This window comes from Psammomys obesus, unplaced genomic scaffold (assembly GCF_907164565.1).
Source record: "Psammomys obesus unplaced genomic scaffold, mPsaObe1.curated_primary_1811, whole genome shotgun sequence".
Taxonomy (NCBI): domain Eukaryota; kingdom Metazoa; phylum Chordata; class Mammalia; order Rodentia; family Muridae; genus Psammomys; species Psammomys obesus.
Genome location: NW_026596101.1, coordinates 9,738,901 through 9,760,623, shown reverse-complemented (window position 1 = coordinate 9,760,623; position 21,723 = coordinate 9,738,901).

Here is a 21,723-nt window from a genome sequence, read left to right as displayed (position 1 = left end):
TAGTTTAACTCTGTACTCCATTTTTTAATTGGATTATTAGTTTTGTTTGTGTTTTACTTTTTAAAGTTCTTTATATACTTTGAATATTAGTCCTCTATCTGATGTAGGATTAGTGAAGATCTTTTCCTAATCTGTAGGCTGTCATTTTTTTCTATTGACAGTGTCCTTTTCCTTAGAGAAGCTTCTCAGTTCCATGAAGCCCCATTTATTTATTGTTGATCTTAAGAGACTGAGTTGTTGGTGTCCTGTTCAGGAAGTTGTCTCTTATGCCAACGAGTTCCAACATTTTCCCCAAGATTTCCCCCTCTTCACTTCTTATAGGTTTAGTGTATCTGCTTTTATGTTGAGATCTTTGATCCATTTGGCCTTGACTTTTGTACAGGGTAATAATATAGATCTATTTGTATTTTTCTACATTCAGACATTCAGTTAGACCAGAAACTTGTTGAAGATGTTTTCTCTTTTCCATGGTGTGGTTTTGGCTTCTTTGGTCTATAATCAAGTGTCCATAGGTGTGAGGGTTTATTCCTAGGTCTTAAATTCCATTTCATGGATAAACCAGTTTGTTTGTATGCCAGTATCATGCAGATTCTATTACTATTTCTCTGTAGTACCACTTGTAATCGGGGATGGTGACACCATCAGAAGTTCTACTATTGTACAGAATGGTTTTAGCTATCTTGGGTCTTTTTAAATTTTTCCCTATAAAGTTGGTGGTTGTGCTTTCAAGGTCTGTAAAGAATTGTGTTGGAATTTTGATGGGAACTACAGAGAATCTGTATATGGCTTTTGGTAAGATGGTCATTTTTACAATGTTAACCCTACTGATCCATGAGCATGGAAGATCTTTCCATCTTCTAAGAATCTTCTTTGATTTCTTTCTTTAATGAATTGAAGTTCATGTCATACAGATCTTTCACATGCTTAGCTGGAGTTACACCAAGATATTTTATATTATTTGTGCCTATTGTAAAAAAAATTGTTTCCCTGATTTCTTTCTCAGCCCATTTGTATTCAGGACAGAACCTGATTTTTTTTTTTTTTTGATCATTTTGTATCTATCTACTATGCTAAAGGTGTTTATCAGCTATAGGAGTTCTCTGGCACATAGATGTCCTACCTGTACGCCTCTGCTGGCCCTGTATGGTCTCATTGGATGGGGGTTGCATTCTGGTCATGGTTTCTGGGGATTGCCAGTCTCTGAGAGTACGCATAAGGTGAGGTACAGTAGATAGAGCATGCAGAGGCCAGGGTGTACCTTATTGCTGCTGTGTTTGCTCAGTGGTCTGGTTCAGTGGTCTGTGTAGAAGTCTCATATATCTGACCGAAGTGACTGCCATGGGCCTCCAGGGATAGAGTCTGTGGACCAGGAATACAAGACTTTTCTTTCTTGTTTAAGCTTCACTAAACTCCAGTTTCTCAGTTTCAACTTCATACATATTAAGTGAATTCAATGGGGTATGGTCATGTAAAATCTGACAATAGAAAAAAAAAAAAAAGATGGAGGCACAGTGGCCATAAGTATTTAAAAACCAAGTGTAACCAATTCTTGGCAGAAATTGAAAGGAAAAAAAAAAAAAAAACCACAATACCGTATGGAAACATAGAAATTCCAGGATAGCTAAAATAATTTATATTAATCAAAGAACTGTTGGAGGCATCTCCATTCCAGATTTCAAATTGTACTGTAGAGCTATAGTAATAAAAACATAATGATGTTGGAATACAAAAAAGAAATACTCCTGATCAATGAAATCAAACTGAAAACCCAGACACAATTCCATATGTATACACTGCCTGGTTTTTGACAAAGAAACTCAAAAATACACACTGAAAAAAAAGAAAGCATTTTCAACAAATGATGCTGGTAAAATGGGGTAGTTTCATGTGCATGATTAAAAATGGATGCTTATCTATCATCCTAATCAGAACTCAACTTCCAACGGATTGAGAATCTCATCATAGGACCAGACACCCTAAAATTTATAGAAGAGAATATAGGAAATAGACTGGAACCCATCCACATGTGAAAAGATTTTTAGGATAAGATACTGAAAATGAGTCCTGTGTGGTGACACACTCCAGTAATCCCATCCTATAATCCCAGCAATAGGGAAAGCAGAAGCAGACGGATCTCTGTGAGTTCAAAGCCAGCCTGGTCTACAAAGCAAGTCCATGACAGCTAAGGTTGCACAGAGAAATCCTGCCTCAATAAAAAAAAAAAAAAAAAAAAAAAAGAAAAGAAAAAGAAAGGAAAGAGAAGAAAAGGAAAGGAAAAAAGAAAAGGAAAAGATATCAAAAGTATAGGCCTAAGACCATGATCACCTACCCCTGAGGGGGGAGCAGCCTTACCAGGCCACAGAAGATGACAATGCAGCCACTCCTGATGTGATCTGATAGACTAAGATCAGAAGGAAGGAGAGGAGGACCTCCCTTATCAGTGGACTTGGGGAGGGGCATGTGTAAAGAAGGAGGAGGGAGGGTGGGACTGGGAGGGGAGGAGGGAGGAGGGCTTATGGGGGGTATACAAAGTGAATAAAGTGTAATTAATAAAATAAATTTAAATTAAAAAATATTTTTAAACACTGATACCATCATTCAAGCAAAGAGGCAACCTACAAAATGCAAAAATCTTATTGACTATACAACTGATGGAATGTTAGTCTCTAGCATATATAAAGAAACAACAAAAAATATACCTAAGCATCAAGAAATTAAATAACCCAATTAAAAATGAGATATGGAACTAAGTAAAACTTTCTCAAAAGGTGAAACACAAACGACTGAGAAATACACAAAGAAATGTGCAATATCCTTAGCCATCAGGGAAATGAAAGTTGAAATTAATTTGAGTTTTCATCTTACTCCAAGATCAGTAAAACAAATGACAGTTCATGTTGGCAAGCATGTAGAGAAAAAGGAGAACTTACTCATTACAGGTAGAAGAGAAAATATGTGCAGTTCCCATGGAGATCAGTATGGATGTTGTTGGGATAATCATTTTTGTGTACTTTGTAAACGTTGTCTTTGTATTAATCAAATGCTGATGTCAGTCTTGGCAGAGAATGGAGAACAGGCAGGACTTTGGTATTGTTATTTCTGTGAAATACTACCTGCCTCAGTATTTTGTAAACACTTTTCTCCATTACCTTCTGATTGGTTCAATAAAGAACCTAACAGCCAATAGATATGAGGGAGAGGACAGGCAGGACTTCTGGGCAGAGAGAGGAACTCTAGAAAAGAATCAGGTGGGGGAAATCACCAGCCAGACAAGGAGGAAGTCAGACATACTGGGACAGAGAAGAGGTAATGGGCCACATGACTAGTATACATGGGGTTAATTAAGTTATATGAGCTAGTTGGAATATAGGCTATAGCTAAGACCTGAGCTATAGCCTGTGTGTCATTAATAGTATCTATGTTATTATTAGGAGCTGGAGGGTTGAGATAGTCCAGCAGAAGATGTACAAAAAAACCTGAAAATAGATTTACTACAAGATCCAAACATACTACTTTTTGGGTGCTCAAAGGACTCTTTAACCTACTACAAAGATACTTGCTCATCCATGTCCATTGCTGCTCTATTTGTAACACCCAGAAATTGGAGATGGTATAGAGTGAATCAACTGATGCATAGACAATGAAAATATGGTATATTTACAGAATGGAATATTTTTCAGCTCTTAAGAGAAATGAGATATTCCTAAACAAAATTATGAATTCTCCAGGTAAATGGATGTGCTTGAAACAACCATCCTGAGTAATCCTTCCAAAGACAAATACTGCATTTTTCTCTCATATGTGGATTTTAGTTTTTAATCTTTAGATTTGAGTGCTTTAGTCTAAATAACAGAAAAGATTAAATATCTAGGTAGAATCAAGTGTGACAGGAGATTCCCAAGGAAGGTAAATAGAGTATAATGTTATAAAAAATAAATAAAGAATAAGTGAAATGACAGGGTGAAGGAGACAATATGGCAAGGGACCACAAAAGTAAAGGTATTTTGAAAAGCCATATGGAAACTCATCACTATGGAAGCTTCATATATATATATATATATATATATATATATATATATATATGTATAATTTGTACATATATATATGTATAATTTGTAAAAAGAATTAAGTATAGTCACCATATTTTGAGGGAGACAATGCTGCACCTGCTCATGTTTATGCCACTATATAAAATCCCCAGTGCCAAGAACAGTTTATATTTTGTTGAGCCATTGGCTAAATAAGTCATAAACATTCCCCCAAATAAATTATTATCAAACTGTTGATTACTCTCTATAGTCTCATGGTAAAGTCTCATTGCTGAAGACAAACTGCTTATGTCATCAAACATCGAAAATTTTATCTGGCTTCCCAACAGAATCTTCACCCCCTACTGACTGGGATTCATGATGCTATGATGCTAGAAAGTTCTCTGCATGTTACCAGAGGAGAAAAAGTAATCATTAATTTCATCTAGCTACCAACCCTGAGAAATAAAACAGTGAATGCCTGAAAAGTACACTGGTAAAAACAGTGGCACAAATGTTATGAGAGTAACCAACCACATTTTTTTTTTTAACGGAGCTTAAAGCCCATTCTATGAGACGGAATCCATATCTGACCCTATAAAAATAGTAAAGAGTCTCAAACTCAATAGCCTCAATAGAAACTTTACTATTATAAACTACGGAAGTAAAATAGCAATAAAAATACTTGGAAGGAAGAAATGATCTAATTTTGTTATAATTGCCAGAGCCTGCCAGCAGAGTCCAAAAGTACCTGAGTGGGGAGTGAGGATTAAAGCAATTAAAGCAAATCACACTGCACACAGGATCGGCTTGAGAGCACTATTAGTAATGACTGAAGCAGTGTAGGTATATCCCAGGGTTAATTTTTTACAGGCAAAGCAAAAACAAGTCACATCAATACAAAAAGAAAAGGTAAGTGGAAACACCTGACTTCTTTTCAAAAACTACTTCCCTATAGCGGATATGATCCTTTTCTAAAACTGTTTCCCTATAACAGTTATGGTCCAAGGTCACACAGATAAGCTTTAAGGAACTTGGTGAAACTTCTTCTTTCTCTGTCAAGGAGAAGGCCAAGGTGAAAACATAACAAAGGAGCTTAACAAACAGCTCTCCACATATAACCTCAAAAAATATACAGGAAGAAGACTTTAATGACACATTGCAGATTTTCTTAATAATTACCATCTTCTGCACAATGAAGCTTCTCTGATGCATCTTGAGCTATGCTCTGCTCTCTAAGTACAGCAGAAGAGGCAGAAATATTGTCAGAACCAGAATTGTGAGTGACTCCAAAGCATTTTTTTAAAAATATATACCCATCAGGACAGACGCACTTATGAACTCACAGAAATTGTGAGTAAATTGATTAATTATTAAAAAATGAAACCAGAACGGGTAAACTAAAACACACACACATGCCCTAGACCTGCAGTTTCAAAAAGAAATGTTCCCTGTACTAAATAGGTATCCTTAACACAAAGTACCATCCATAACCATAAAGCTATTTGTCATTAGTCTCTGCTAGTGTCATTGGGTATATCAGCCACATTCCAGGCAAGTCCATGCTCAGGAATAATTGGCCAACATAAAACAATAAAACAGACTCTATGGTTTATGTGTGTGTGCTTTTTTTTTTTTGTTTTGTTTTGTTTTGTTTTTGCATCTTATTTAGTTTTGTGTTTGTGATATATCTGTATCTATATCTCTATATATGCATATGTATGTATATTCATATGTGTGTGTGTTTGACCATTCTGAATCTTTTTATTAATTGATTAATTTACTTTACAAGGTGCCCCAGTTTCAGGAAAGAGATCCAGAGGCAGGCAACAGAGTCAGTTACTGGGATGCCTTGTGTAGCCTTAAAAGAAGAAGGTATGCTTAGTTCTACGGCAACTTGATATGCCAAGGCTGGTTGATACCCATGGGTTGATACCATGGGAAGCCTCCCTTTTCCAAGGAGAAGGGGAAGAGGGGTGACTAGGAATACGGGGGTGAGAGGAAGGGGCTTAGAGTAAAAGAAGGGTAAACACTAATCAAGATCTAGTATTAATTAGTTAAATAATGAATAAAAAATGAAACCAGAACAGGCACACTAATACACACACACATATGCACCGTGTGTGTGTGTGTGTGTGTGTGTGTGTGTGTATGTGTACATCATGAGGGAAAATAGCATATGATAGGACTGTTATATCCAAGCTTCTGAGATGCACTTCTAGTATACAGTGTATGTCTCGGGATAGATCCATCTCTGTTGCTCAACAGTGTTGTAAAGATCTCTATAATAGTTTAATAGTGTATATAATATATATTTTTATCAGTTCTGGAAATTCTTAAGGGTTTCCTCAGAGACATTACAATCACGATTTTTTTCTATGTTAACACTTAGAATAAATCTTCATGGCCACTATATAATGCTTGCTTAAACAATGAAGTAAAAGAAGGATTTTAAGAAACATGCTGTCTGCATTCTCTCCAGCAGCTTGAACCATTCACTACCTACTGAAGTGAGCCAACAATCAGAGAAAATTGTTTTCCTTTTCACCCATAGGTCGAAGCACTTGAACCAATAGCAAATTATGACCTTGATCAACATTATTGGAGGCTATTTTATTGTTATGAAGATGCTCTCATGCACTGTAGAAATTGATTTAGGGGTGCTTTTCTTGAAAGGGCTACATATATTTCCAAGCCTGCTAACCTGTAAAGGGGACACAAAAGACGAAGGTTCCCATTTTCTTTGATCTGCTCAGGGTGTCTGATTCTATTTTCCCTTTCAAAATCATAACAGATTGAACAATAATGTGGAAAAGAGCAGTGAGTGGGAGACTAATATTACTGAGTTTTGTGTTATTCCATAATGATAATGATAGAACCATATATGTGAAGGTTATTCAGCTTAGAATTTAAATTAACCTTTACTACACCCTCTACTCCTCTCTCTTTCACACATAAACACACACACACACACACACACACTGAAACAGAGAGAGAAGTGTATGCTGTCTACTCTCTATTTTGTGTCTCTTGTAAACTGATGAGCTTATAACTTTTTAACATTTTTTGTGTTACCCCCAAAGCATGTCATGATGGAGAAAAACTTCCATAGAAAAGAAATATTTTTTGTATGTGTCAACAACGACTTAGCTTATCTTGCTTGCCTGACAGAACATTTCTTGTATATAAAACAACCAAAGTTTACGTAATTAACTGCATTGCTTTAAAACTGCATGGATGGTAGGTTTCCTTTCTAAGGACTATTCAGTCATCTGTAGGATAATTTCTTCTCTAGAAAGAGAAGTGTTGACTTTTAAGCATAGAATCAGACTGCTGAACTGTAACAATTTCTTTTCATTGTAGGTGTCAATTGAATAATCGAATGTCGCAAAATCTATTCATGAGTGATCTAGAGGACACACATGTCACATTTCACGGTGGAATACTTTTCTTTATTTTCACTACACAGATCAACAAGATGATAACAGAAATGTCCTTAAATTAGTTTTGGAAATACTTTCTAACTTAAAATTGCTGTCTTGTATTCGTTGTGCATCCACAGACTCATTAATTACCTTGCAATCCCTTAGGTTTTCAGTCATAATGATAATCAGATTTCTAAGTAGTTAATTTTGATTTTATTACACTAGTACTTTTTTTGAAGTTTGTTTTAAATAATATAGGTATAACATGTAAAAATATTTTCTAAATGTTTAAGTCACGGTCAAACCAAGGAATAAATTGTGTAAATTTTGTAGGTACAGTAAAACAAGTAATTAAAGAACGATTAAGAGGAGATAGGTTATTAATTTATCTCCAAGGTAATCCACTTCCACTCATTGTCATTGCTACGTCCAACAACCTCTGGAGATGGTGGAGACAGAGTCCAGTTTGTCCCAGAAAAGAAATTTAGATGTAATTCTAGCCAAAGCCATTTTGAGATGGAAAGAGACAGATACATTTTCTTTCATCTCCAAAAATATTTACTTTTTTGAAAGTATAATTTGCTTCAACAGAAGATGTGTTAGACACCTAAGTATTTTTGAGGAATGAAATTCTTTCCTACTTCTCAGTTCCTCTCTTATAGTCCAAATATATTTTCTCATGCTAGTGTGATCAGTCCATGTTTAGGATAAAAAGGGGTTTTTATTTTTTTTTTATTTGTGTTTGTTGTTGTTATTGTGTTTTGTATTTTTAAGACAGGGCTTCTCTGTGTAGACTTGGCTGTTCTGAGCTTGCTTTGTAAACCAGACCAGCCTCGAACTCACACAGATCTACCTGCCTCTGCCTCTCTGAGTGCTGGGATTAAATGAGTGCACACTGCAGCCAGCTAGAATAAAAGTTTAACATATTCTTCAAATTATTCTCATTGAATAGGCTAATTGAGTTTATTCTTTCTGGCTTAGTCAATGTTTATATAAACAAAAATATTTAGAATGCTTTCTAATTTAATCATGCGATACTATTCTTGACCTTCAGTCACTACAATATTTTCCTTTGTCAATTATCACATATTATCTCAGAGTATGATGATTACCAATATCCACATTTTGAATTGCCTTGTCTGAGATAAGTACTTAAGACCTTTTATTTATCAATCAGCAATATGATTCATAATCATCCTTAAAAAAGAATGTGAATCAGTTATTATTAATGCACTTAAATTTCATCAAATTTTCCCAAGTCTTTTTTCTTTATTTTAATTATTTATTATAATTTATTTACTTTGTATCCCACTGTAACCCCCACCCTCATCTCTTCCTGTTCACCCTCCCTTCTTCTTACTTCCCCCCACCATGTCCCTCCTCTAGTCCATTGATAGGGAAGGTCCTCCTTCCCTACAATCTGACCCTAGCCTATCAGGTCTCATCAGGACTGTCTATATCCTCTTTCTCTGTGGCAAAGTTAGGACACCTCACCAGGGGGAGGTGATCAAAAAACTGGCCACTGAGTCCATGTCAGAGACAGCCTCTGGTCCCCTTACTAGGAAACCCACATGGAGAATGAGCTGCCCATGTGCTACATCTGGGTAGGGGTTCTAGGTTCTCTTCTTGCATGGTCTTTGGTTGATTCATCAGTCTCTGCAGGGCCCCATGAGCTCAGATTTTTTTTTTTTTTCTCTGTTGGTCTCCTTGTGGAGCTCCTGTCCCCTGCAGGTCTTCCTATCTTCCCCTTTCCCATAAGATTCTCTGCACTCGGTCCAAAGTTTGGCTAGGAGTCTCAGCATTCGCTTCCATACCCTGCTGGGTAGACTCTTTCGGAGGCCCTCTGTGGAAGGCTTCTGTCCTGTTCCCAGTCTTCTACTTCAGATGTCTATCCTGTTTGCCTTTCTGAATGAGGATTAAGCCTTTTCCCTAGGGTCCTCCTTGTTTAGCTTGCTTATGTGAGTCTTCACACCTGAAATCCTCTTGTGTCTAGCTTTCTAGTGATCAACATACCAGTGTGCACCACTATGTTGAGCAAAAATTTAGGGATTAGTTGCTGTAAGACTCTGCTTCTCCACTGTTAAGAAGTGCAGGTTTTTTTGTTTGTTTGTTTTGTTTTGGAGAAAATGTGTCAGTGGGTGTGGAGATTGAGATTTCAGAAGCTCAAGCCAGGTCCAGTGTTTTTTTCTCTCTCTTACTGCTTTCTGATGATAAAGATGTAGAGCTCTCAGCTACTTCTCAATATTTTGTCTTCCTGCTTGCCTCTATGCTTCCCATCAGGATGATAATGGACTAACCTCTGAACTGTAAGCCAGCCCCAAATAAAAACCTTTTTAAAAGAGTTGTCATGTTCACAGTGTGTCTTCAGAGCAAAAACAAAACAATTCCCAACGAAGACATCTCTTTACTTAAAAGTTAAAATATGGCATAAAATGCAGTGCAACATTTCAGAGGAACTTAAATATGAAGGGATGTATTGTTCTTTACATATATAGTCTTTTTTGCAAGAAACACAAGCAACATAGTTTCAACAATCATTTTAGGGTTAAATAAGCAATCTTTCTAGACAGTCCTATCTCAGAAAATACACATTTCCTCCAAAGTACTGAAATTATTACAGGCATGTTTCATTTATTTCTAGTAGCAAAATTTTAAATAATTAAATTCTATTTATTTATACATTTTATTAAATAATTAAATTTAATATGAATAATTAAATTCAAAATGTATGTCTACTATGAAGAATGTTATTGGAAAAAAATCACCCACATCTGTTCCTTGGTAAATATAAAAAAAGACATAGATGGATGAGGTATATTCAAGTCACTTGAGCCATTTGAAGGCTTTTGTTTAAAGTAAAATGATGATATTAAAGTAAAACGATCAAATTCATATTGTAAAGAAAATCAATACAGGTGCTATTTATATATTTATAAATATATAAATGTACAGAATGATATTAAGTATAAGATGATGACCACAAACTCTAAATCATATTAAAAACTGCTCATTTGGATAGGGATGTTGCTCATTTGCAGAGCACGTGTCTTGAGTGCCTGAGGAGGCATCTCACCTACATTTGTGAAAATTTCGTGTTCTACAATTTCCTCAAGAAATGCAATTATTTTGAAGACAACTAACAGCTTGATTTACTTTATTCAAATATATCTTTTCTGTGTCCTCAAAATACTCCCATACAACTGATGAAAATAACTCACAGTTGGGAGTGTAGTTTGAATTTTTAATTAGTAAATATAGTCACTTTGAAGCCAATAAAATTTTATTCACTATCAAAATTATATAAAAGGAACATCAGTAGCAAAAGTAAAACAAAATTGTCCTAGACTTTAATTTTGAAAAATTCAGAGTAGAATATAGATCACATGGTAACAATCCCTCTACATGTTCTGTGTTTCCCATCACACTATTTTCAAGAGTCCCAAGGAACACTTGGCATATACTGCCTGTTTTTCAGAAAATGTATAGTATGCCAGCTCTGGAATCAACATAGTTTTGAAAAGCAACTTGATTAATATGAGGAAATGAGTAAAAATTTCAGCTCTGCAAGTAGCATCTGAGGGTATCAAATAAGTCTAATTATTGTTAAAGAGGGGAGCCGTTCACAGCATTCCAGCACTCTCATGAGCTCATTTGTAGCTACATAGTTCCAAATGTCCTGAAGAATAAACTTAAGAGCTACAACTGAATGGTAGAGCTCTGTACATTCCAAACGGCTGGCCACATGTATTCTGTCCATGGAAACCCTGCCAACCTTGGCTAATTACACTGGTTTAAAATCAAGTTTAATGTTCCAAATAAAAAGTGCTCCAAAATTATGAAAGCAAAACCATTTGATTAAAAAAGAACTTTAGCTAGTACCAGGTCATGAAAGTATTTTTCTTACTGGAATATTTATATTATAATTTTGATAATACACTATCCGTGCAATATAACACTTGCATGCTGTTTCAGTCCATCTTATGTATTTGATTATTTGCTATCTTCAAAGAGTTGTAATTAATTGTAGATAATCATGAGCATGATGAGCTTGTTACACCTGCAGATTTCCCCACAAATCTGAGTGTAATCATTGCTAATGAGTTCATTATTGGGTACTTTTTTTTGCTTGTTTTATATCAACATATGTGTATTTCAATCATCCCCAGAGTTGTATGTGCAGTTCCGTGTAGTTTTTAGCCCTTGGGTAGAATCCCTTAGTGAAATTGTCCGGCTGTATAACCACATGTTAACCATGAGCAGAAGCAAAATTAAGGACATTATTTTTACTGGGTCCTCAATTATATGGTTTATTACTATTTACATTTCTGATAAAAAAAATTCACTCAATTCATTTAAATTTCTCTCCTGTTTAACATGTTGGCAAAGAGGAGAGCTGCTGGAGGGGAAGATGATTTGAAATGCTAATGCAGTACAGAGAGACAGAGCTATCCAAGAGACTTTGGAGTAAGTAAGGCTTCCAAATCTGGGCTAGTGAAGGGAGGTGAAGAATAAAAGTGCATGCCTCTGGCTTCATCACAAAAGGAGGAGAGGAGCATCCCGCTGATGTTCTCATTAGTAGTATGGCTTTGTGATAAAGGTTCACAGAAAGTGAGAGGCTTTCACAGATTCGCTCATTCCAGAGGCAGGAGCTCAGTTAGTCTCCCAGATGTGTATTCCAGATGTGTATTCCAGTGTTGTTTTTATTTCCATTGAGACATGTTTCTATTATGGATTCTATATTATGGAAATTATAAATAAGTGTCTAAAATGCTCTGCTCTTCTTATCTGATCATGAATTTACTGAGGAGTCATGCTGTAAATAAAGAGTCATTCTTTGTTATTGCAATGGAATACGTGCTTCGCAACAACAAAGGAAGGCCTGCCACCTATTACTGAACGAGAAAATCCCCAGAACTTTGTGGATGAAACTAATAGCACCTAATTATTGCTCTTACTTCTCTGGGTTGGGCTGGCAATATTTTTGATCATAATCAGGTTAGAACAATTTTTCAGTGTCTGTGCTCTCCTGGAAGGGAGCTGGGCCTAGATGTCTAGGTTTGGACCTCATGAATATCTATCTGGTGTTTGGCTGTCAGACAATTGCCAGCATTGAAGACAAGGCATGCGTTTTCATTAACCATCAGTATGCCCTGAGCTTAGTTTTATAATAATAGAAAATCAGGAAATTGAGCTGTAAAATGCAGGATCTGGGCATTGCCCCCTTGATAGCCATTGCAATTTAGTTTACAAAGGAGTTTCTGCAGCCAACCTAGATTATACTATTACTATGATGACAAGATGCAGCAAGCCATGTTTTTAAGAAAATTCAAAGGACCTGTTTATAGAATGTGTTGGAGTCATTAGAAAAACACACTTTTTCTTTCTTTTTTTTAAATTAATTTTATTTATTACAATTTATTTATTCTGTTTCCCCTCTGCAGCACCTCCCTCATCTCCTCCCACTCCTACCCTTCCCCTCTCCTCTCCTCCCATGTCCCTCCCCTAGACCACTGATTGGGGAGGTCCTCCTCCCCTTCTATTCACCCTAGCCTATCAGGTCTCACCAAGGCTGGTTGCATCATCTTCCTCTGTGGCCTGGCTAGGCTGCACCCCCTCAGGGGGAGGTGAACAAAGAGTTAACCATGAAAAACAAACTAACTATAGTTGTAGAAGAGCTGAGCCTAAGTGGTAACTGGATGTTGTAATATGCATAGCAATAACAACGAAAATGAATAAATGTATTGGACTGTGTGTGAACAAGGAAGAGAGTGTTGTCAATACTGTATATTAATTTGTTTTGTAATATTACTTTTACAATGAAAATATATATTTATATTCTTATAAAACATTGTTTGAAAATAAATATGTAAAAATAAGTTAATCAGTGATCAAATATAAATAATAATTTTAGTAAGAATTTTCTTTGAATTAGCATATTAAAAAGTATTTTGATATGGATGAGTCCAGAGTCAACTTGAAAGATTAAGACAGACACAATTATGAATGTGTCAAGTGTGTATCACCATGCAGGAGTTTATTATAGTCAGCAAAAGTACTTGTTGTTGTAACCATGGTTTATCTTTTTACCAGTTTTGTAAAAACAACAAATATTCAAAGAGTCTAAAACAGTACAAAGACTGATGACATCCATACAAAATTGAAAACAAAGTCATGAATTTTTACCTCAGGATAGTCAATAACTGTCCAAAACTGAAAGGTCATTTCCCTGGTTTGAATGTGTAGAAAAGATCATATGGTGATTTTTTTTTGTTTTTTGATGTGGGATGAAATATTCTTCTCTTTAACAGTGCTACATTTGTCATCAGCATTTCATAGCTCATGTACACAAAATAGCAAGAGACCACCCATTTGAAAAAGATAATAGTTTTTAATAAAAGGAGTTTGGTGCTCTTTCACCCATTGAATTCATTCTGTCTTCATACATGACCATGTCTCTGTTTCTGGGTGAATCTTAACTTCTGGTTTTTGTCAGCCTGGGATGAATTATTTGGTTTCTTTTCACTCTGTCTCTACTATGATGAGTATTAAGCTTCCACAGTGTTAAAGCTTAATACAACAAATAAAAACTTAAGAACTATCACATCTTGAATGTTAGTTGAGGAGACTGTGGTCAAATACTGTGACTTTTAAATCCTTGTCTTACTAAGGATGGCAACAACAGACATGTCAAAGTGGACTGGGAAATCCCACAAAGCCTCAACTTCACACAAAGAACTGCAGGCATCTAAGAAGTATTAAGTGGAGGAGATAGTCTTTTCTAGGGAATATCACAATTTGTTATGCAATATCAACCGGTTAGCACCAAAAACATAAATACAAGTATCATTATACAGGCTGAGCAGGTACTGTTTCTGAATACGTTTATATTTATGGATATATGCCTAAATTCATGCATGTGACAGTAATTAGTGAAAAAAGGCTATGAATTTGGAAACAAATAACAATGAGAGCTATATGCAATGGTTTAGAGGGGGTAACTGAAGGGCAGAAAGGAAAGGAGGAAATGATGTAATTCTATGATAATCTCAAAATAAAATCCTTGCCCTGCACCTTCTACTAGTGACTCATTCATTATTCAAGCCTTCTATCTCCTCATGCTCAATTTCTTCATATGTGGAAGTACCACCTACCTTAGTTTCTGAGATATTACATTAAAAATGTGTTACTATCCCTTGTATAATCCCTTCATGAGGCAAATACTATTTTAGCCATAAAATGAATATAGTACAATGATCATTATGAGAACTTTAAGTTCTCTAAATTATTTGAAATTAGGAAGAGTAAAATTTTGAACCAATGAAGAAATGAAGATGACAACTGAGTTCTGCCAATAGTCTGTCCATCAGTACTCTAAGGTACACATCTTTAAGCTTTGCTTCAACATGGATGTGTGCTGGATATGAACTATCTTCTCATGAAAAGGGAAGCATACAAAATCCTCTTTGAAAAAGGTTTTGTTAATTAACTGATATATTAATCCTTATAACTAATTTATTGTTAATAAATTATCTGACTTACCAGAACCAATTTTATATTAAATTTATATATATATATATATATATATATATAAATTACAGTTTATTCACTTTGTATCCCAGCTGTAGCCACTTCCTTCATTCCCTCCCAATCCCTCCCTCCCTCCCTCATCTCTTCCCATGCCCCTCTCCAAATCCACTGATGGGAGAGGTCCTCCTCTCCTTCCATCTGCCCCTAGCTACCAGAACCAATTTTAATTGAACATTTTTTGCTTCTTGTCTATTAAGATCCTGCAGTTTCTGTTTTATCTTTATCACTTAATAATTCCTGAGTGTAATTGTTCAACCTCTATTTTCACTCTCTTCACAGGTATTTTTATTTGTTTTATTTTATTTTTAATTATGTGCAATGCAAATGTATCTGTGCATGGACATAAACTCTCCCATGCAGGGACACACTGACCCACTGAAACTGAAGAGTGTGAGATCCTCTGAAGCTATAAGTAAAGACAATTGTGAGGCTCCTCGCTTGGGCGAGAAGAGCTGATCTACAGGTCCTCTGTAAGAGCTGTTCATACTCACTCTTCACCCCTGAGCCATCTGTGTAGATTATTATAGCTATCATTTTGGAGTTTTACACCTCAATATGTAATTTTAACAGTGTCACCACTCATTTATTTGAAGGTGATTTTGAAAGGTGAAAATCTTTCTTTGAAGTTTATAGTTGAAATTATATCATCCGTTCTTTGATTTAGTCTGTCATTTACATTCAGTTGTTTTCCTATATAATAAAATAAAACTTAGCTAAATGAGGGAAAAAAGATTTTCTTTAATTAAAGTTTACAATATTTGTTTATCAAAGCAGAAATAAATAATAGAGCACAAAATTATTTTCAAGGAGTCAGGAGCTTTGATGGGTCAAGCATGAGAAAGAGAAGTTCTATAGTCAATTTCTCTATTCACCTCTCACAGAAAACCAGTAATAAAAAAAGGAAAGAACAAACACAGAAATAATTGTACACTACAAGGAAGGTGACTTGGAAACGTTTATACTACAAGATTGAGGACCATCAGTCAGAGAATGCACAGATAAGGCATTTCTACCCCATATCGAGAGGAAAGAAAGTAGGAATATTTGGAAGCTATGGCTTTTTTGTGTGTGTTTCTTCAGCCAAGTGTCTTTTTTATCAACCTCGTAACAGTGTGGTCCTTGAACTGTCTTTGAGGAACAACAATGATGTTGGAGACCTGAAAGGTAGGCTGCCTTGAAATGGAAGTTTTGGTTTCCATAAAAACTCAGTTTTGTTATGTAAATATTTTCATTAAAAGAGTGGGATTTTAGGCTGGGCTTTAGTTTGCCCACAGCTGGTTGTTGCCTCATGCAGGGCATTGTCTTTGCCAGCTTGTAAAGGCCTGCCTCATGCAGCACGTAGAGAGGCACAGTCTAGGACTCTGAGTGAGAAAGCATTGAGAGCCCGGGAAGAGAATATGTGGCAGTTTGGAGAGACCAGAGTCAGATGGTATGTTGGCTTGGAGAAACATGTTGGAGACTTTTAGTGGTGCAGCAGTCTGAAGGAGATAGACAGAGAAGACTACTTGCTGTGTTTGTTGTTAACAATGAGAGAGATTGGTATTGACCCTCCCCCCCAAAAAAAAAGAAAAATAGCTCTCAATCAGCAGGGAGAAGTAAAGTGATTTACAACTCCTTTTTCCGCTAACTGTCTCTTTCTCTTAGCTAGAGTTAAAAGGTTGGCAGAAGAGAGGAAGAGGCTTAAATACCCCAAGATAATAGCACTAAAAATGAGCATCAACAATGCCTAGAACCCACCATACACCACTTAGTTGCTGCATCTGAGTAAGCCAGCACAGAATCTAATTTACTTTCATTCTGCATTTTATGTCTAATACACATTTTTCTACTGGAAAAATCTAGCAGGTATCTATGTATGGAAGGAGGTTAGGATAATAGTTTAAAATTTAATCAAATGTTCAAAGAAACATGTCGCCAGAAGGTTTCCTTTGAGCCATTCTAAATATAAAATTCTTTAGTCACCATTCTGTTAAATTGTATTTAGAAATTCTGGAATTAATAGTGAAATGTCTTTAGACATTCTTTAAAATTTTTCTCTCCTGATATTATTATCAACCTCAATGAACCTTATTTCTTTTCTTTAAAATGTCCTATCAACAAAGGCTTTGGGAAATGCACCATAGCCCTAATAGACAAAATATTTTCGAAAGAAATGAAATGGTAGTTCCTAGCTTCTTTGAAGACTCAGTTGTGTCATGTGATGTTTTGCTGTCAGCTCTCTTGGGAGGGGCATGATTTTGGCCAAATGAAAACCCTTGGTACATTATGAGGAGAGGCGATACATAGAAGCCCACAGACAATGTTTTGGAGTCAGCATCACTGTGTTAGTCTTCATTCTTTGAAACTTCACTCTTCACAGAGAGAAATGTTCCCGAGGATATCTTGGGACAATTCAACTGAGTCTTTTGGCTTTTGCTGACTCAGTCTGATTTGGTGGAATCTTGCTGTTTCTGCTGAATTGTGCTGATTCACGTTGCTATTTGGTGTTGCTATTTGGCCTGGACTGCTGATATCCAGACAATGAAGAGTGTACTTGCCCCAAGAAGCTACTTTAAAAAGCATACAATCCCCTTTTCCTGATAACCTTCTTTATCCCCTTCCTCTGGTCAATGGGTTGTAAGGGAGGTAGAAACATTTAAGAACCCTAAATACAGTAGGATTGTGGAAAATGTAAGCCTACAAACAACTGTGTGGGTTTACTTCTTGTTTCTCTCTTTATTTCCTTCTGTATCTAATTTATATCTCTTATTTAGTTACCTAGTTTCTCTTTGTATAGGTATCTATCTAAGAATATACATATATAAATACATACTTACATACAGACGGACGGATGACAGACAGATGGTTGGGTAAGTGGGTGGGGGATTGATGGATGGATAGATAAATACATAGATAGAGAGATGATAGATATATGAGATATTAGACAGATAATAATTGATAGTTATACATAGATTATAATGATGGTAAATAGATTATAGATAGATGATGATGTTGATGATAAATACCGATGATTATGATAGACAGATGGTAAATAAATGTTAGATAGGTAGGTAGATAGATGGCACATAGATGATAGATAAATGTTAGAATCAGATACAAAGAAGATAAATGATAGAGAGGTAAACACAGATGTATTTAACTGCTCCCTTTAATATTAATTCAAAAATTGACAGTATAAATACTGAAGAAATGTGGAGACTTTTTGTTTTTGTTTAAGCCACATTATTAGTGTACTCTTTTCCATTAAACTAGCAAAGATGCCAAGAGTAGTAACTGTTACCATACACTTATTTTTTTCTCTGTTTTTCTTATCTCAGAAGTTTGGAAAATTCCCAGGGATGAAATGTGCTCTTAAAGGGCAAACAGTGCTTGCTTTTCAAGAAACAAGGAAGCTTATTTCCATAAAATAGTCTCAGACCAACACAGCACTCAGAAAATAGATGGGAACCTGGAGATACTTATACTGGCCAACCAAAAAAACGTCTACTGGATACTCAGACCGCAGCAAACTTGACCTCAGCTACCTTAATGGCCTCCTAGCTCCATGGTAGACCTGGTCTGAATGTCTACTTATGTTAATGTGTCTTTTCATTTTTTTTCTTTGCCTAAATAGAATACTATGATTTTCCCAAACAATATTTCTTAGTTGGTTTGGGGTCTTTTAGGGAGTCCACTCCCAGTAGAAGCAAGGGCACCTGCCAGGGTGAAAGAAGCCTCTGCTTCCAATTATTTCTGCCCTGCAGGCGCTCCTTCATAAAGGAGCTTTCTTTGCCAAGTTCTAGTTATTATTTTTTGAGGCTTTTTATCCCCTTTCCAAGATTCCTCTCGAGACCAAAACTTCTGACAGAACTGTAACTTTTGTGACACTAGCTATTACAGGAATTTCTCATTATTTTATTTTATTATTATTATTTTTTTACTTCCTGACTCTTTACACGCTTATAATTGCATGCTTTGCACTTTCCCATTCAGATTAAAGTGGCATTCTGTAAACTGTTTCCCCCATCCCCTGTCTTTATTACTGTAGATAACACTAGAAAAAAACTTTTATAAAGAAAAAAAAGCCTGCTGGAATAAAGTATCAACATATTCCATTCATTTCTATTGCTGTCTTCACTGTTCTGTTCAAATTTTGTTCTCTGAATGCCATAAAGGCTTTCTAAAGACAATATGAAGGAATCACTTTCACCTGCTTTGAAGTTCACACAATGGCATTTTAGAAGACAGTTTTCAGTGATAAATTCACATGTTGCCTAACCTTTTATTTCAAAACACATGCACTCTGGAGCTTTACAAACACAGAGGGCCTGTGTATGCTAGTACTTTTCATGATTTTTGAGAATGCTTTTCAGTTATGTCTGTTGGCCAAATAATTTGGAGAGTTAACTATTCTGAATGAACTTGTTTTAGGACATGGCTACTGAAATGCACAACTAGAAAACTTCTTTCTGTGCATGCGTAAGGAGCCCTAAGTAAAACCTAGACTGGCATATGCACCTGTTTTCCCAGTACTGGAGATTAGAGGGTCTCTGGGAATTGCAAGCCACAGTCTAGTTAAATAGGTGAACTCCATGTTCAGGAACTGAGAAAAAGAGTGATTAAGGAAGAGGTCCATTATGGATCTCTTTGTCACAGAAGCACACACCTCCACATGCAAAAGAAACATACATGCTCATATATATATATATATATATATATATATATATATATATATATATATACCCATATGTATATGTACTTTGCATGCCAATTCTGATACTCTCCTTATAACTTAGAATCTAGTCAATCTTAAACATTTTTCTGTAGACTAGGCATGTTAAAGTGCAACCTAAGAATACATTTATGTAATTTAAAGTTAACCAAATGAGCTTATGTATCTGTGTGTTTCCCTAGTACATTCCCTAGTAATGTGTGCATGTATCTGTATATGTATGTGTGTATTTGTATAATCAAAAAAGTGCAGTTGCAAATCAAATTTAAAAAGTGACCATTTTAATTATATAAATATAAATTTTTAAAAAATGTACTCTTTCAAGTCAATTGAAAACACCATTGGGATTTTAATCATTAAAGCAAGGGCTTTAAAAGACTTCTTCATGCTTATGCAATTCAAAGTCTATTTTTCTTTCAATGGTAAATAAAGGTTTGGAAAGCATAATATGGTGATTAAGAACAAGTGGGTCTCCATTAGGTGAGTCATAACTGTAATGGCAGCACTAAGGAACAAAGACAAGAGGACTGCTATGAATTCAAGTCCAGTGTTGGCTACATAGTAATTTCCAGGCTAGCTTGGTCTATTGTGTGGCACATTCTTGCAAAGAAAAAAATAAATAAAGATAAAACTCTAATAGAACACAATAAGCAATTTTTTTTTTCTTTTTAGTTACATTTTGTTAACTCTGTGTCCCAGCTGTATCCCGCTCCCTCATTCCCTCCCCAACCCCACACTCCCTCCCTGGTCTCCTCCCTGCCCCTTTCCAAGTCTCCTGATAGGGGAGGACCTCCTCCCCTTTCATCTGACCCTGTTTTATCAGGTATCTTCAGGGCTGGCTGCAAAGTCCTCCTCTGTGGCCTACCAGACTGCTCCTCCCCTGGGGGGGGGGTGTCAAACAGCCTGCCCTTGAGATCCTGTTAGAAATAGTCCGTGTTCCCCTTACTTTGGAAAACTACTTGGTTACTGAGCTACCACAGGCCACATCCGAGCAGAAGTTCTAGGTTATATCCATAGATGGTCCTTGGTTGAGTGTCAGTCTCAGAAAAGACCCTGTGCCCAGATATATTTGGTCCTTGTAGAGCTCCTATCCTTTCCATATCATACTAACTTCCCTTCTTTCATATGATTCCCTGCACTCTGCCGAGGGTTTGGTTATGAGTCTTAGTGTCTGCTTTGAAACACTGCTAGGAGCCAAGATGGTGACTAGCACACACAGTTTCCGAGCTGTGGAAGAGATAAAGTTCTGAGTTGATGAGTGGAAGAACTTCTGAAGCCAGGGAAACAATGGAGAGACTTTCTAAACAACAGGGAACATCTCAGGAGGTGAAAACCTTGGTCTCAGGTCACCCAGGGACTTGTTTGGGGAAGGTGAGAAACAATCCTTTGATTTCTAGGCACTCCCCTCCCCCAGACCTCCCTCCTCCTCGGCACAGTGCACTTGCCTTTCTCAGCACAGACCTAACTGCCTGGGGCGTGCAGCCACGGAGGCGGAGCCACAATAAACAATTTTAACTGTAGTGGTCAACCATTGCTGTCAGTTCTGAGCCAGATTTTCCTAATACAGTCTCTCTTTTTTATTTTATTTTTTTATTATTAGTTATATTTTATTAACTCTGTATCCCAGCTGTATCCTGCTCCCTCATTCCCTCCCAAACCCTCCCTCCTTCATCTCCTCCCTGCCCCTTTCCAAGTCCACTGATTGGGGAGGACCTCCTCCCCTTTCATCTGACCCTGTTTTATCAGGTATCTTCAGGACTGGCTGCAAAGTCCTCCTCTGTAGCCTATCAGGACTGCTCCTCCCTTGGGTGTGGGGAGGTCAAGAGCCTGCCATTGAATTCCTGTCAGAAATAGTCCCTTTTCCCTTACTATGGGAAAAAAAAATTGGTTACTGAGCTTCCACAGGCTTCATCCAAGCAAAAGTTCTAGGTTATATCCATACATGGTCCTTGGTGGAGTGTCAGTCTCAGAA